Source organism: Pongo abelii, chromosome 3 (assembly GCF_028885655.2).
Source record: "Pongo abelii isolate AG06213 chromosome 3, NHGRI_mPonAbe1-v2.0_pri, whole genome shotgun sequence".
NCBI classification, from domain to species: Eukaryota; Metazoa; Chordata; class Mammalia; order Primates; family Hominidae; genus Pongo; species Pongo abelii.
This window is the reverse complement of record NC_071988.2, coordinates 200,978,766-200,996,240: the sequence shown is the minus strand read 5'-3', so window position 1 is coordinate 200,996,240 and position 17,475 is coordinate 200,978,766.

Below are 17,475 nucleotides of genomic sequence, written 5' to 3'. Positions count from 1 at the left end.
TTCTTTAATTTGCTTCCATTCAATGCAGAATGGTCAGATCAGTACACCAAATGTGGATTTAAAGAATCGTGTTACTTCATTCATTTTGGTAATGATGATTTGACATGTCTCAGAACACTAGACCAACAGAAATTTTACTGAAATAACAGAAATCTAATTTTTATGGAATTAATCTCCTAACTTGTTCCTCCAATAGATAGTTTTAGTCCTAGAGGCAGGAAGATATATTTAAAACAGTATGCCATAATACCCTGTGGAATGCTAGACAATTAAAGCCCTTTTATTTTAGTTTGTGTCATGGAGCCAAAGGTTGGCTAAACCTCAATGAGATGGAAATACACATATGGTTCTCTTGGCCTTCTGCTTCCAGTGTTCTCTAATCATTGGAGTAAGGGGGAAAATACCACACATTTGACAGCTTGGTGGTTGTTTATCAAATTCCAGGGCTGTGTTGATTTACTCTAGCAAAGAAGACATATCAGGAAAAAACATCATTAAATTTGGAATTGCTGATTCATATGTCTTATGTTACCCTATTATCTTTCCCTCACAGCCAACTTACTTCTTCAGAGTAAAAACAGGGAGTCATATTTTATGTCTTAAATGGTAACACTAATCTCTATGATTCTCCATGTGAGAGTATTGACTTTGATTTATTATTTTGAAAGAAAGATGCTTCAGTTTGGCCTCTCTTACTCTAATGATCATACAAGGATTAAAACTGATATGAGAATTCTGTCAGGTGCTGTTATAAATATATATTTAAAGACCAAGAAAATAATTTTAGGTGGGATTGAAAGAGTCCCAGGGAATAATATGTATCACCTGACAAAGTGAGCTCTACTCTGAGCAGTGAACTACAGAGGTTTTCAGTTTGCTAGGAGTTCATGATTACCTCACAGCCAGTTTCTAATATTTTCTGTCATGTTAACGTCTGAGTATTCTGGTTGTCTAGTACATACTACTCTAAAAAAAAATATGGCAGCAGTTCCATCTGAGGCACTTGAGAAGCAACTTTATAGACCATATCTGTGATGATTCATGAAATATTTTCTCAGCCTTTGCTATCCTGGGGATCCTGGATTTCAGTAGAAATCAGAAAGATTACTTAACTGAAGTATTCCCCTACAGAGAATAATTAATCAATAAACAATTTTTAAAGACCACAAGGATCCTCTTTGGTAGATTTCTTAAAGATTTGGTGAATAAATTGATTTCTGGGTCCTTCAGAGGACATAGTTCATTGTGAATGTCTTAAACCTGATAATTCTACTCAAATTTTTTATTTCTCTACATTTTTATATTGTTAAAATACATTATAATTAGGAATTACTGGCATATTAATTTTAGTTTCCATGGCCCACTACTGATCCCAAATGTGTCAGCTAATCAGGAAGAGTGATGATAAACATTCCCATCTGCTTGACCTAGCACACCAGATTCAGAGTATCTCGCAATGCACTCAGGCTCAAACTCAACCAAACTACAATCATGTTCAACCCTAATTTTCTACAGTTTTCAGAAGACATTCACAGATATATTTCTCCTCATTTTTTTTCTAAATTATAAATTTTACAACAGTTCTATACTCCTGTGTGCACCTCTTCAGTTCCCGGGTTTAACATTGTAATTGATCCACAAAGCGTGCTCTCTAATCTGGTTTAACAGACAGTGAAGATGTGGCTTCAGTAACATTGCTTTCCTATTGCAAGGTTATTTTGTTAGAAAAGGTTGTTAAAGGAGCTTCAAAAAGGAGAGGAAGGAATAATTCTGCTAGCAGGGGAGACTATTATAAGATACATTTCATGAAAGTAGGAGCTATGTTTTCTTCAGCATCTAGAATAGGGTGTAGCACATAATAAACACTCAATTAAGGCTCACTGAATGAACAAATAAATCTAAACGTTCATCTTTCACCCCCTCCCACTGTTTTTTCAATCAATTCCAAAATGTTTAGACAGGAAGTCTAGAAAGATAATGAATTTAAGTGATATTAAAATTTGACAACGGATTGAAATTTAAATTTTTTGTTAGCTGTATGGTTGAAAGAGGATAGTATTTTAGCATAATCATAGAATTTATCTGGAACTTAATACAAAGAACTTAGACGTGTGAAGCTTACATGCTCTTTATTTAAGCAGAGCATTTGAAAGAATCATCTTTCCCCCAAGGTCTTTGAAATAATTGCTCCCTAAATTTTCTACTGTAAATTTATCATTCACTCACTATCCATTGTATTTGTTTATCTATTCAGTACAAACTAATTGTTGAGCATCCATTCTATTTCTGACACTGTTCTAGGCTAAAGGAACATGATAACAAACAAAAGAGATTATATCTGTCTCCTATGGAGCTAATATTTTAATGAAATGAGATAAGCAATAAATAAGTTGAGTGAATATATGACATGTCCAGTGATGGTGGGTACTATGTGAAGAAAGTAGTTAAAGGGGCAAAGAAAGTACTGGCAATGAGAATGAGTGGCTACTTCGTAATACTTGACTTTTCCTATAAGAAAATAAAAAATCAGGCCAGGCAGGGTGGCTCATGCCTGTAATCCCAACACTTTGGGAGGCCGAGGTGGGCAGATCACAAGGTCAGGAGATCGAGACCATCCTGGCTAGCACGGCGAAACCCCGTCTCTACTAAAAATACAAAAAATTAGCCCGGCAGTGGTGGCGGGCGCCTGTAGTCCCAGCTACTTGAGAGGCTGAGGAAGGAGAATGGCGTGAACCCGGGAGGGGGAGCTTGCAGTGAGCCCAGATCGCGCCAATGCACTCCAGCCTGGGCAACAGCGAGAGACTCTGTCTCAAAAAAAAAAAAAAGGAAAACAAAAGATCAAAAGCAAACTGGTAGATCTCAGAAGCATAAAAAAGGTAAAAAGCGATTATAGAATTTAGGTAGATATGAAAGCTGTACAAAATAACACTGTTAATATAATAAGAAACATAAAATTGTATGATGAAGAGTAGTTAGAGAAAGGAAATGAAAAGTAACAAATTGTTAGACAAATTCTTAGTGACATAGTTGAAGTGGAAGACAGGAAAGGAGATGCATCTTCTTTTACTTGGTTGGTGTACCTGAGGGAAAAAAATTAAAACAATAGATGAAAAAATATAATATTTAAGAGAAAAAAATCCAGAAAGTAAAAATTTATATTTATGGATGCAGATTAAATGGACATATCTTTTCCAAAGAGATAAAGAAGATTTTGGCATAGAATAATCAACATGGAGCTATATTTTGTTAAAGGTAATGAAAATCTAATATAAATGAGTAATTATTGATGGAGAGAGGCAAATTACTATAGTCATCTATAACAGAAGATGTGAGTTTATATCCCACTTCTCCATTATAATATTAAATGACAAGAAATAGTGACACAATGAGATGTTTTTCCAAGAAATTTTGTAGTAAACAAACTATTGTTCAAGAAAAATGGTAGCAGAAACTTCATTATAACTTGTAACAACTAGTTCCCATAAGCCCTTCTTTTAAAAAGTACTAAATACTGATGTTGAATCAAGCAGAAAATTACTCATGTGGTTTTGCCAAAAAGCCTGATGGTGACTATTAAATCTATCCCTGTAGGAAAAATACCAAAATAAATACAGTGACAAACAAGAGTATTAATGATATAAAATTTGCCTGTATATGTAGAAATGATATGAAAATATATGAATAAAGGAACTGTATGCAGGAAACTATAAAACAATGATGCAAAAAACCAGAGAAGATCTAAGTAAAGGAAGAAATATTCCATATACATGGATTGAGAACCTCAATATTGTTGAGATATTTGTTCCACACAAATTTATCAATAGATTCAATATAATCCAAATCAAAATCCGAGAAAGCTGTATGAGAATATCAATAAACTAATTCTAATGTATATGTGGAAAGTAAAACAGTACCTAGATTACCCAACACAGTATTGAAGAAGAAGAAAAATACTAAAGGACTCACACTACCTGATCTCAAGCTTAGTAATTAAGGCTATAGTAATTAAGATGATGTGGCATTGATATAACAAGAGACACATAGATTAGTGGAACAGAATAGAGAACCCAGAAATAGATCTGTAAAATTATAGTCAAGCAATCTTTTCTAAAAAGAAAAATAAGGGAACAATTTTATTCGTAATAACACTCAGAAGTTCTAAATCAGCCTACAGAAATTTTTAGACTTCTCATATAAAATCCATAAACAGAAAGAAAATATATTTTTTAAAAGCCCATTTACAAAATTCAATGCTGAAAAAATTTCTAGATAGAAACATAACATGAAATAAGCTTGATATATATGAAGAAATATTTACAATATTACTAAAATACCTAAATATGGCATAAACAAATATAACAAATACCATTTTCTGTATAGCAAGATTCAAAATAACAAAATGCTACTTCTCTCTATGTAATCCATAAATATAATGAAAAAATCTCAAAAATAAAAATAGCATTAGGCATGAAGAAGATGCAACAGATGAAAGGTCATATGAAAGAGTAAATCAACATGATCTGCTAAGAAATTTCTAAAACACAGAGTAATAATGGGCAGGCAGGGGAGATTATGCCCACTAGATATGAAAGTATAAGATAACAATGCATAGATTTAAAGAACAAACTCAAAATTCTACAAATACACAAAATTCTGAGATAATGTATATTCATAATGACATACTTAAAGCCAGTGTAAAGAAAAGATTGATTACTTCATAATTTATGATGAGAAAATTGGAATATCATATGGGAAGAATTTGGTATTTAATAGACATAGTTTTTAACTTCTTCTTTGGAAAAATATTTGCTGTTCATAATTTACATAAGTTTAAAGAATACATTAAGGTAATATAATACATGATAATTCTCCTGGAAACTAGAAATATTTTAAAGTTTGCATTGAAATGTACACCATATTGCAGCCCTGGAAATTGAGCAAATTTCCTTTATGAACTAACTTTTGGATTTTTCTTTGTTTTCTACTTTATAAATCTATCAACTTGATTGTTCATATAATTTCCATTTTATTTGTAAATGTTGCAGTTGAAAAACAAATGTATGACTTCTATTCGCAAGGTTTTCTTAAGACATAAAATTTTATAATGTAGAAATATTTATAATAAATAAAAAGTCTTATTGAATATGTTAGTTACTATATTTTCTCACTTAATGATTTTCAAAGTTTTTGAAGCACTAATTTACTACATAAATATATTGATTAGGCAAATGGAGGTTATGTACCTTCAAATGTTAAGACAATATATTTAATAGTTATAATATTGTTTTATTACATTAACTTGTAGTTCAACATTACTGTCATATATGATTCATTTCTGGTTTATCTGTACATCAGTTTTGTACACAAATAATATACAATAAATAATAAAAAAAAACTAATGTGGCTGAGAAAAATTACATATAAATCAGTGATTATCTCATCTGCAAACAAGTCTTTCTGACTTGTTTTTTTAGAAGTCAAAAGTAAGCAACTTAAATAGAAGTGTCAAAAGTAAGCAACTTAGACTTGTTCCTCATCTTACAGAAAAATTTTTCAATTTTTCACCATTGAGTATCATTGAGTATGCTATTAACTCTAGGCTTGTCATATATGGCCTTTATTATTTTGAAGTACATTCCTTATGTTTCTAGTTTATTGAGAGATTTTATCATGAAAAGGTGTTAAATTTTCTCTAATGCTTTTTCTGTATCTACTGAGATAATCCTGTGGTTTTCATTTTTCATTTTGTTAATGTGATATATCACCTTAATTGATTTTTCTAAGTTGAACTATCTTTACGTGCCAGGGATAAATCCCATTTGATCTAGATGTATGATCTTTTTAATGTACTAGCGAATTATATTTTCTATTACTTTATTAAAGATTTTTGCATCTGTTATTATCAGAGATATTAACCTGTATTTTTCTTTTCCCATACTGCCTTTATTCGGCTTTGCTAACAGGGTAATACTAATCTCAAAAAGTAAGTTTGGACAATTTCTTCCTCTTCACATTTTTGGAAGAGTTTGGGAAGGATTGGCAATTTTTAAAAGATAGGTAGAATTCAGCAGTGAAGACATCAGGTCCTGGATTTTTTCTTTTTTTTTTTGAGATGGAGTCTCTCTCTGTTGCCCAGGCTGGAGTGCAGTAGCACGATCTCAGCTCACTGCAAGCTCTGCCTCCTGGGTTCACGCCATTCTCCTGCAGTGGAGAGTGACAGTGAGTGAGTTTTCACAAGATCTGATGGTTTCATAAGGGCTTCTCCCTTCTCTCAGCTCCCATTCTTCTCACTCCTGCAACCATGTGAAGAAGGATGTGTTTGTTTCTCCTTCTGCTATGATTGTAAGTTTCCTGAGGTCTCCCCAGCCATGCGGAACTATGAGTCAATTAAACTTCTTTCCTTTGTAAATTACCCAGCCTACGGTATTTCTTCATAGTAGTGCAAAAATGAATGAATACACTAAATGAAATAAGCCAGTCACAGAAGGACAAATACTGCATGATTTTATTTATATGATGTGTGTAAAATAGCCAAATTTATAGAAACAAAGAACAGAATGGTAGGCCCTGAGGAGAGAGGAAAATGAGGAGTTGTTAATAAACATGTATAAAATTTCAGTTATGCGAGATGAATTAGTTCTGGAGATTCGATGTACAACATTGTGCTTGTAGTAAGCAATAAGGTACTCTATACTTAAAAATTTGTTAACAGAGTAGATCCCATGTTATCTCTTGCTGCCACAATAAAAAAAGACAAAATCAATGATTCTCTTATATAGAAATAAATACCTGTTAATAAGAGCCAAATATATCAAATTATGAAATCATGAACAAGCGAGTCTGTTCTTAACTTATATTTACATCATCTGACACGATACATGATCAGAGGTTCTTAAACAGTTTCATAATAGAGAATATTTGTAAATTACTGTATTGCCAACAAAAGAAATTTTTAGCCTGGGGTAGTTGTACCTTTAACAAAATAATTCCTTGCAATGTATTAATAATGAAACCCTAAAGAGTTCACAAGCCAAAGGTTAGCAAATTTTTCACCAGACTCTACATAACTGAAAATTTTTGTTCACTCCTGTGTTTCTAAAGCTTAGCATAGAGCATCATACCTTCCAGGCACTGAATAAATGCATAAAAAATACAAGAATAATTGAAGGAGTGAATAAAGGAATGAAGCCTCACCAATACAAGCTGGCACACAATAAGCTCCAATTATTTATATGATAAATGTCCTAATAAACATGAAGTTGTCCTAAGAAGAATTTTATTTTCATTTATAGAATTTTACATCCTAACATATTACTAAGTATTCTAAGTCTTGACTTCTCAGTGTAATAATGAAGCAAATGATGTCCAGAGATTTTAAGAAATTTTCTGAATGGTATAAATTTTATGTGTGACAATAACAGAACTGAGACCCAAGTTTTCATAAGATATTTTTAACTTAAAACCTTTATAACTTTTAAGGACAATTACTAAATAAATATTTTGAAAAGAAATACATTTTATGTAGTTACAGGCTATATTATTTAGCAGAGTTTCAATTCATATCAGTTTCTATTATTGTCCCCATCATTATCTGCCTTTTCTGTTTCCTGTTGTCATACTAAATAACAAAACAATTAAAGTTAAAATGTAGACCAACACAGTAACACATTTCTCTCAAACATTGATACATAATATTGATTATGTTTCAATCTTCATACTGAACTAAAAAGCAGAAAAGGAGTTTTGTTTTGTTTTTCCTATATCCCCAGTTTTCTTGCATGATGGATACAGTGTCATCCTCTATCGATTAATGAAGGCCTTAACAAGAATTTATATTGTGCTTTGTTAATGTGTATTTTAAATACACAGCCTGAAGTTATGTGGTATATGTCTTCAAGTTATTTACCAGGAATTGTTTATATTGTCAGAGGAAGTGTGTTTTCTTTTCTTTATAACACACAGGCTAGTCTAAAGAAAAGAAGTTTAATATTGATACCTCTGTTAAAAAGTTAACTTTCAGAAATAGCATGAATTCATGACTAGATACTTTTGAATGAGATTCTGTATTTTTCTACTGGGAACTTATTAACAGATGTAGTGTAGGCTTTATAATAGCAATGATATCTCAAAGAAGTGGCCAGAATTTAGGCATCAGAGAAGGATCAATATAATGACAAATTTTAAAAAATGATATAAAATAACTTCCAAATTGTTCATAATATTCCTTGATTTTTCCTTTTTATGATAAGAATACTGGGTATTAACCTTAATAGTCCAAAATCAATGGAAAGACATTGCCATGAATAGGCCGATTGAAATAGAAATTTCAGTCATAAGCATTTTTAGTTGCCGTTAATTTTTCACATGTACACATTGCCTTACAATACATTCAATTATACAGGTATATGTGTTATGAAAATAGCTGCCCATATGAGATTAAACAATAACACACAATAAGAACTATTACAATCAAAATTTAAAATTGCATTCATTTATCTTGAACATTTTCATTTCATTTCCATTCTTCAATATGCAGGTACTAATTTAATTTTTTTCATAAAAAGTAATTGTAACTTGCACATTGTTTTCATCAGGAAACAGATACTGTATGTCTTTTTTTAACTATGCCAACCAGATATAATCTGGTAACACCATTCTCCTCCTTGTTTAAAAATTGACTTAAAACTTCAAATTCTGTATCATGGGGAGATCCACATCCATCCTCAAGATTTTCCCAGATATGCTGGGATACTTTTTCTCTTACTTTTGTGTCAGGTTTTCTTCTATGAATACTATCTCTGTTTTATGTATTGTCGTAGGGTGTATAATTGAACTTCTCCATTAATTTCCTCTTATTGTGGTTATGTATGTATTGTCATGTAAGTGTTAGGCTACGTTATGTTACGATAGCATGTCACAGACAGCTAAAGAATGCCAGGAGTTGCCAAGAATGTGGAGATTCAGGAACTTTTATATATTGTTGGTGGAAGGGTATACTGGTGAAGCAATTTTGAGGGGCATTCTGGCTCTAATGAAGTTGCACCTGATCAATAAGAAAGGAAAGTGGTTTAATCAGAGAGAGAGAGCAAGCATGAAACAGAGAGAGAAAGAGAAAGGAAAAATAAATTAGCTTATTTTTTCTTATAAAATCATGTGGCCATTTTGTCATAGGGCAGTTTCCTTTTAGCCTTTCAACCCACAAGCTTCCTGGCCATGTATCTATCCTCCCTCCCTACCACCATCCTTTGTCTTTTGTCCCTTTTTATATTCTTCTTTGCTTTATAGCTCATTGAAATTTCCCAAAATTTCCTATTAAGGGTAGTTTAAATCTCTTATTTTTTTAATTTTCTTTTTATGACTAGGCCCATAGCCCTTACCTTCAGGCTAAACCTTTGTATTAGTTTGTTCTCACAGTGCTATAAAGATACTACCTGGGACTGGGTAATTTATAAAGAAAAGATGTTTAATTGACTCACAGTTCTGCGTGGCTGTGGAGGCCTCAGAAAACTTATAATCATGGTAGAATGCAAAGGGGATGCAAGGCACACCTTACATGGCAGCAGACGAGAGAGGGAGCGCAGGGGAAACTGCCAGACACTTATCAAACAACCAGATCTCATGAGAACTCACTCACTATTAGGAAAACAGCATGGGGAAAACCACCCCTATGATCCAATCACCTCCCACAAGAACCCTTCCTCTACATGTGGGATTACAATTCAGATTACAGTTAGAGATGTGATTTGGGTAGGGACATAGCCAAACTATATCAATAATTTATTTAAAAAAGAGGTTTAATTGGCTCACAGTTCCACATGCTGTACAGGAAGCATAGCCAGGGAGGCCTAAGGAAACTTATAATTATAGTAAAAGGTAAAGGGGAAGCATGCATGTCTTACATGGCCAAAGCAGGAGGAAGAGGAAGAGGTGGGAGATGCTACACACTTTTAAACTCTGTCATCTGAGAGAACTCTATCACAAGAACAGCACCAAAGGGGGAATTGTGACCCCATGATTCAATCACCTCCCACCAAGCCCTGCCTCCAACATTGGGGATTATAATTTGAATTGAGATTTGAGTGGGGACACAAATTCAAACCATATTATTTCATCTCTGAGCACTCCCCACATTTCATTTCCTGCTCACATTGCAAAATACAATGATTCCTTCTCAATAGTCTCCCAAAGTCTTAACTCATTTCAGCATTAACTCAAAAGTACATAACCCAAAGTCTCATCTGAGACAACACAAGTCCCTTCCACCTATGAGCCTGTAAAATCAAAAACAAATTAGTTACTTTCAAGATAAAATGGGGGTACAGATATTGGGCAAATATTTCCATTTCAAAAGGGAGAAATCAACCAAAAGAAAGCGGCCACGGGCCCCTTACAAGTCCAAAATCCAGAAGGGCAGTAATGAAATTTAAAGCCCCAAAATTATCTCTTTTGACTCCATTTCTCAAATCCAGGCCACACTGATGCAAGGGGTTGGATCCCCAGGCCTTAGGCAGCTCTGTCCCTGAGTCTGTTCAGGGTATAGCCTTTGTATTAGTCTGTTTTCACACAGCTGATAAGGACATACCCAAGACTGGGAAGAAAAGGACATTTAATTGGACGTGCATTTCGACATATCTGGGGAGGCCTCAGAATCATGGTGAAAGTCAAAAGGCACTTCTTACATAGCAGCAGCAAGAGAAAATGGGGAAGATGCAAAAGCAGAAACCCCTGATTAAACCATCGGATCTCATGAGACTTATTCACTACCACAAGAACAGTGTGCAGAAAATGCCTCCATGATTCAAATTATCTCCCAATGGATCCCTCTCACAATACATGGGAATTATGGGAGTACAATTCAAGATGAGATTTGGGTGGGGACAACACAAAGCCAAACCATATCATTCTGCCCCGACCCCTCCAAATCTCATGTTCTCCTGTTTAGAAACCAATCATGCCTTCCCAACAGTCCACCAAAGTCTTAACTCATTTCAACATTAACCCAAAAATCCACAGTCCAAAGTCTCATCTGAGACAAGCACGTCCCTTCCACCTGTGAGCCTGTAAAATCAAAAGCAAGCTAGTTACTTCCTAGACACAATGGAGATACAGGTATAGGGTAAATACATCCATTCCAAATGAAAGAAATTGGCCAAAACAAAGTGGTTATGGGGCCCATGCAATCCGAAATCCAGCAGGGCAGTGAAACTTTAAAGCTCCAAAATTATCTCCTTTGACTCCAGATCTCACATCCAGGTCATGCTGATGCAAGAGATGTGTTTCCAGATGTGTATCCATGGTCTTGGGCAGCTCCCCAACCTGTGGTTTTTCAGGGTACAGCCTCCCTCCTAGCTGCTGTCATGGGCTGGTGTTGCATGTCTGTGGCTTTTCCAAGTGCATAGGTGCAAGCTGTCCAGGGATCTACCATTCTGGGGTGTGGAGGATGGTGGCCTTCTTGTCATAGCATCACTAGGTGATGCCCCAGTAAGGACTCTGTATTGGGGCTCCGACCCCACATTTCTCTTCTGCACTGCCCTAGCAGAGGTTCTTCATGAGCACCCCACCCCTGCAGCAAACTTCTCCCTGGGTACCCAGGCATATTCATACATCTTCTGAAATCTAGGCAGAGGATCCCAAAACCTAATTCTTGACTTCTGTGCACTTGTGGCTTCAACAGCATGTAGCAGTTGCCAAGGCTTGGGGCTTACACCCTCTGAAGCCATGGCCCGAGCCCTACCTTGGCCCCTTTCAGCCATCGCTGGAGCAGCTGGGATGCAGGGCACCAAGCCCACAGCTCAGAAACCCTAGGCACGGCCCATAAAATCATTTTCCCTCCTAGGCCTCTGGGCCTGTGATGGGAGGGAGGGGCTGCTGTGAAGACCTCTGACATGCCCTGGAGACATTTTTCCCATTGTCTTGGGATTAACATTTGGCTCCTTGTCAATTTTGCAAATTTCTGCAGCCAGCTTAAATTATCCTCAGAAAATGGGTTTTTCTTTTCTATCACATTGTCAGGCTGAAAATTTTCTGAACTTTTATGCTCTGCTTCTCTTATAAAACGGAATGCCCTTAACAGCACCCAAGTCACACCATGAATGCTTTGCTGCTTAGAAATTTCTTCTGCCAGATACCCCAAATAATCTCTCTCAAGTTCAAAGTTCCACAGTTATCTAGGGCAGGGAAAATGCTGCTAGTCTCTTTGCTAAAACATAACAAGAGTCATTTTTGCTCCAGTTCCCAGCAAGTTCCTCATCTCCATCTGAGACCACCTCAGCCTGGGCCTTATTGTCTATATGCTATCAGGCTTTTGGTAAAAGCCATTCCACAAGTCTCTAGAAAGTTCCAAACTTTCTCACATTTTCCTGCCTTCTTTTGAGCCCTCCAAATTGTTCCACTCTCTGCCTGTTACCCAGTTCCAAAGTTGCTTCCACATTTTTGCTTATCTTTTTAGCCATGCCCTGCTCTACTGGTACCAATTTACTGTATTAGTGCATTTTCATGCTGCTGATATAGACATATCTAAGACTGGGAAGAAAAAAAAGTTTTAATTGGACTTACAGTTCCACATGTTTGTGGAGGCCTCCAAATCATGGCAGAAGGCAAAAGGCACTTCTTACATGGCAGCAGCAAGAGAAAATAAGGAAGATGCAAAAGCGGAAACCCCTGATGAAACCATCAGATCTCATGAGACTTATTCACTACCACAAGAACAATATGGGGAAAACCACTCTCGTGATTCAAATTATCTACCACTGTGTCCCTCCTACAACACATGGGAATTATGGGAGTATAATTCAAGATGAGATTTGGGTGGGTCACAGGGCCAAACCATGTCAGCCCCTGTGGTTGCTTTCATGGGCTGGCATTGAGTGCCTGCAGCGTTTCCAGGCACATGGTGCAAGATTTTGGTGGAGCTACCATTCTAGGGGCCAGAGCACAGTGACTCTCTTCTCACAGCTTCACTGGACAGTGCCACCTCACCATCAGCTCCAAGCAGCTCAGCACAGAGAGTGTGACTCTGTTTGTTTGGGAGAAAGTAAGGGAAAAGAACAAGAGTCTTTGCCTGGTAATCCAGAGAATTCTTCCAAATTATATCCAAGACTATAAAAGTGGCACCTCTATTATTCTGCAAGAACCACAGTGTTATTGGGCTTGGGGTGTCTTCAATGCAGATATAGTTTAGACCACAACATATGATTCCTTTCTAATACCTGGAAAGCCTTCACAAGAAAGACTGCAAAGACTGCAGTAAATACCTAACGCTTATGCCCAGACACAGAAAACATCCAAAAGAGCACTCAGGACAAACAGGACATCACCAGACAAAGTAAATAAGGTACTAGGAACCAATCCTGGAGAAATAGAGATATGTGACCTTTCTTTCTTTCTTTTTTTTTTTTTGAAATGGAGTCTTGCTCTGTCACACAGGCTGGAGTGCAGTGGCACCATCTCGGCTCACTGCAACCTCCGCCTCTGTCTCAGCCTCCTGAGTAGCTGGGATACAGGTGCATGCCACCATTCCTGGCTAAATTTTGTATTTTTAGTAGAGATGGGGTTTCATCATGTTGGTCAGGCTGGTCTCAAACTCCTGATCTTGTGATCACCCATCTCAGCCTCCCAAAGTGCTGGGAGATACATGACCTTTCATAAAGAGAATTCAAAATAGTGGTTGAGGAAACTCAAAGAAATTGAAGATATCATAGAGAAGGAATCCAGAATTCTATCAGATAAATTTAACAAATACATGGAAATAATTAAAAAGAATCAAGCAGAAATTCTGGAGCTGACAAATGCAATTGACAAACTGAAGAGTGTGTTAGCATCTCCTAATAGCAGATTGACCAAGCAGAATAAAGAATTAGTGAGCTTGAACACAGGCTACTTGAAAATATACTCAGAAGAGAAATAAAAAAGGAATAAAAAAGAATGAAATATGCTTATAGGATCTAGAAAATGAGCTCAAAAGGGCAAACTTAAGAGTTATTGGCCTTAAAGACTAGGTAGAGAAAGAGATCTGGGTAGAAAATTTATTCAATGGAATCATAACAAAGAAGTTCTCAAATGTAGAGAAATACATCAATATCCAAGTACAAGAAGGTTATAGAAAACAAAGAAGACTACATCAAGACATTTAATAATCAAACACCTAAAGATCAAAGATAAAGAAAGGATCCTAAAAGCATCAAGAGAAAATAAACAAATAATATACATTGGAGCTCCAGTATGTCTGGCAGCAGACTTTTTGTTGAAAACCTTATAGGCCAGAAGTGAACGGTATGACATATTTCAATGCTGAAGAAAAAAATTTTTGACCTAGAACAGTATATTCAGTGAAAATATCCTTCAAACCTTAAGGAGAAATAGTTTCCCAGAAAAACAAAAGCTAAAGGATTTCATAAATACCAGAACTGTCCCACAAGAAATGCAAGAGAGTACTTCAATCACCAAAAAAAAAAAGAATTTTAATGAGCAATAATAAATAATCTCAAGGAACAAAACTCACTGATAGTAGTAAGTACACAGTAAAACACAGAATATTTTAATGTTGTAACTGTGATGTGTAAACTACTCTCATCTTAAGTAGAAAGACTAAAAGGTGAACCAATCAAAAGTAATAACTACAACAACTTTTCAAGGCATAAGCAGTAAAATAAGATATAAATAGAAACAACGAGAAGTTAAACAATGGGGAGATGAAGTTAAGAAGTGGTATAATTTTTATTAGTGTTCTTTTTGTTTGTTTGTTTATGCAAACAGTGTTAAGTTTTTGTCAGCTTAAAATAATGGGTTACAAAGCAGTATTTACAAGCTACATTGTAACTTCAAATCAAAAAACACACAGTACAGATACAAAAACTTAAAAGCAAGAAATTAAATTCTACAATCAAAGAAAATCACCTTCACTAAAAGGAAGACATGAAGGAAGGAAAGAAGGAAGAGAAGACTTCAAAACAACCAGAAAGCAAATAGCAAAATGGCAGGAGTAAGTCATTACTTATCAATAATAATACTGAATGTAAGTAAACTAAACTCCTCAATGAAAAAAACATGGGGTGACTGAATGCATTTAAAAAAAAAGAGCCAATAATCTGTTGACTACAAGAAACATACTTCAACTATAAAGACACATATACATGGAAAGTAAAGAGATGAAATAAAGATATTTCATGCCAATGGAAACTGCAAAAGAACAGGAGTAGCTATACTTATATCAGACAAAATAGATTTCAAGACAAAAACTATAATAAAAGACAAAAAAGTCACCATATAATGATAAAGGGATCAATTCAGCAAGAGAATATAACAATTGCAAGTATATATACACCCAACACTGGAGCATCCAGATATGTAAAGCAATTATTATTAGAGCTAAAGAGAGACCTCAATACAAATAATAGCTGGAGAATTTAACACCTCATTTTCAGCACTGGACAATTATTACAGACAGAATATCAACAAAGATACATCGGATTTGATCTGCACTACACAAAAAATGAACCTAATAGTTATTTCAGAACAGTTTATTCAACAGCTGTAGATTACACATTTTTCTCCTCAGACATGGATCATTCTCAAGGAGACACCATACGTTAGGTCACAAGTCTTAAAACATTCAAAAAAGTTAAATAGTATCAAACATCTTCTCTGACTACAAGGGAACAAAACTAGAAATCAATGACAACAGGAATTTTGGAAACTATACAATCACAGGAAATTAAACAATACTCTCCTGAATTACCAGTGGGTCAATAAAGAAATTAAAAGAAAATTGAAAAATTTATTGAAACAAATGGTAATGCAAACACAACATACAAAAACATGTGGGATACAGCAAAAGCATTACTAAGAGAGAAGTTTATAGCTATAAACACATACATAAAAAAAGAAGAAAAACTGTACATAACCTAATGATGTATCTTAAACAACTAGAAAAGCAAGAGCAAACTGAACCCAAATTTAGTAGAAGAAAGGAAATAATAAAGTTCCGAGAAGAGATGAATGAAATTGAAACAAACAAAAATAATACAAAAGATCAATAAAATAAAAATTTGGGTTTTCGTTTTTGAGAAATAAACAAAATTGACAAACAATTATCCAGAATAACTAAGAGGAAAAGAGAGAAGACCTAAATAAATAAAGTTGGACATGAAAAAGGAGACATTGCAGTTGACACCACAGAAATTCAAAGAATCATTAGTGGCTACTTTGAGTAACTATATGCTAGTAAATTTGAAAATCTAGAAGAAATAGATAAATTCATAGACACATACAGTCTACTAAGATTGAACCATGAAGAAATCTAAAACATGAGTAGACCAATAACAAATAATGAAATTGAAGCTGTAATAAAAAAGTTTCCCAGCAAAGACAAGCCCAGGACCTGATGGCTTCGCTGCTCAATTCTACCAAAGTTTTTCTTTTAAAAAAACTAATACCAATGCTATTTAAACTATTCTAAAAAAAGAGGAGATAGAAATGCTTTCAAACTCATTCTATTATGCAAGTATACCCTGATACCAAAAACAGAGAAAGACACATCAAAAAGAAAATAAAAAAACTATATGGAAATACTACTGATGAACGTTTCTTCAAAAATCCCCAACAACATACTAGCAAACCGAATTCAACAACATATTAAAAAGATCATTCACCATGACCAAGTGGGTTTTATCCCAGGGATGCAAGAATGATTCAACATATACAAATCAAACAATGTGATACATAATATTAACAGAATGAAGGACAAAACTCATATAATCATTTCAACTGATGCTGAAAAAGCATTTGATAAAATTCAACATCCCTTCATGATAAAAACCCTTAAAAACTGGTTATAGAAGGAACAGACCTCAATATAATAAAAGCCACATATGACAAACTCACAGGTAGTAAATTATTGAATGGGGAAAACTAAAATGCATTAATTAGCAAACCAATCAATGTGATACATAATAATAACAGAATGAAGTACAAAAGTCATATAATCATTTCAACTGATGCTGGAAAACCATTTGATAAAATTCAAAATCCCTTCATGATAAAAACCCTTTAAAAAGTGGGTATAGAAGAAACAGACTTCAATATAATAAAAGCCACATATGACAAACTCAAAGGTAGTAAATTAATGAATGGGAAAAACTAAAAGGCATTCCTCTATAATTGGAAACACAACAAGGATGACCACTTTTTCCCCTGATATTCAACATAGTACTGGAAATTCTAGATAGAACAATCAGACAAGAAAACAAAATAAAAGGCATCCAAATTGGAAAGAAAGAAGTCAAATTATCCTTGTTTGCAGATATTATGGTCTTATATTTGGAAAAACCTAAAGACTTCACCAAAAATCATTAGAAATGATAAATTCAGTAAAGTTGTGGGATACAAAATCAACATACCACAAAATCAGTAGCATCATTTCTTTTTTTTTTTTTTTTTTTTTTTTTTTTTTTGAGATGGAGTCCCACTCTGTTACCC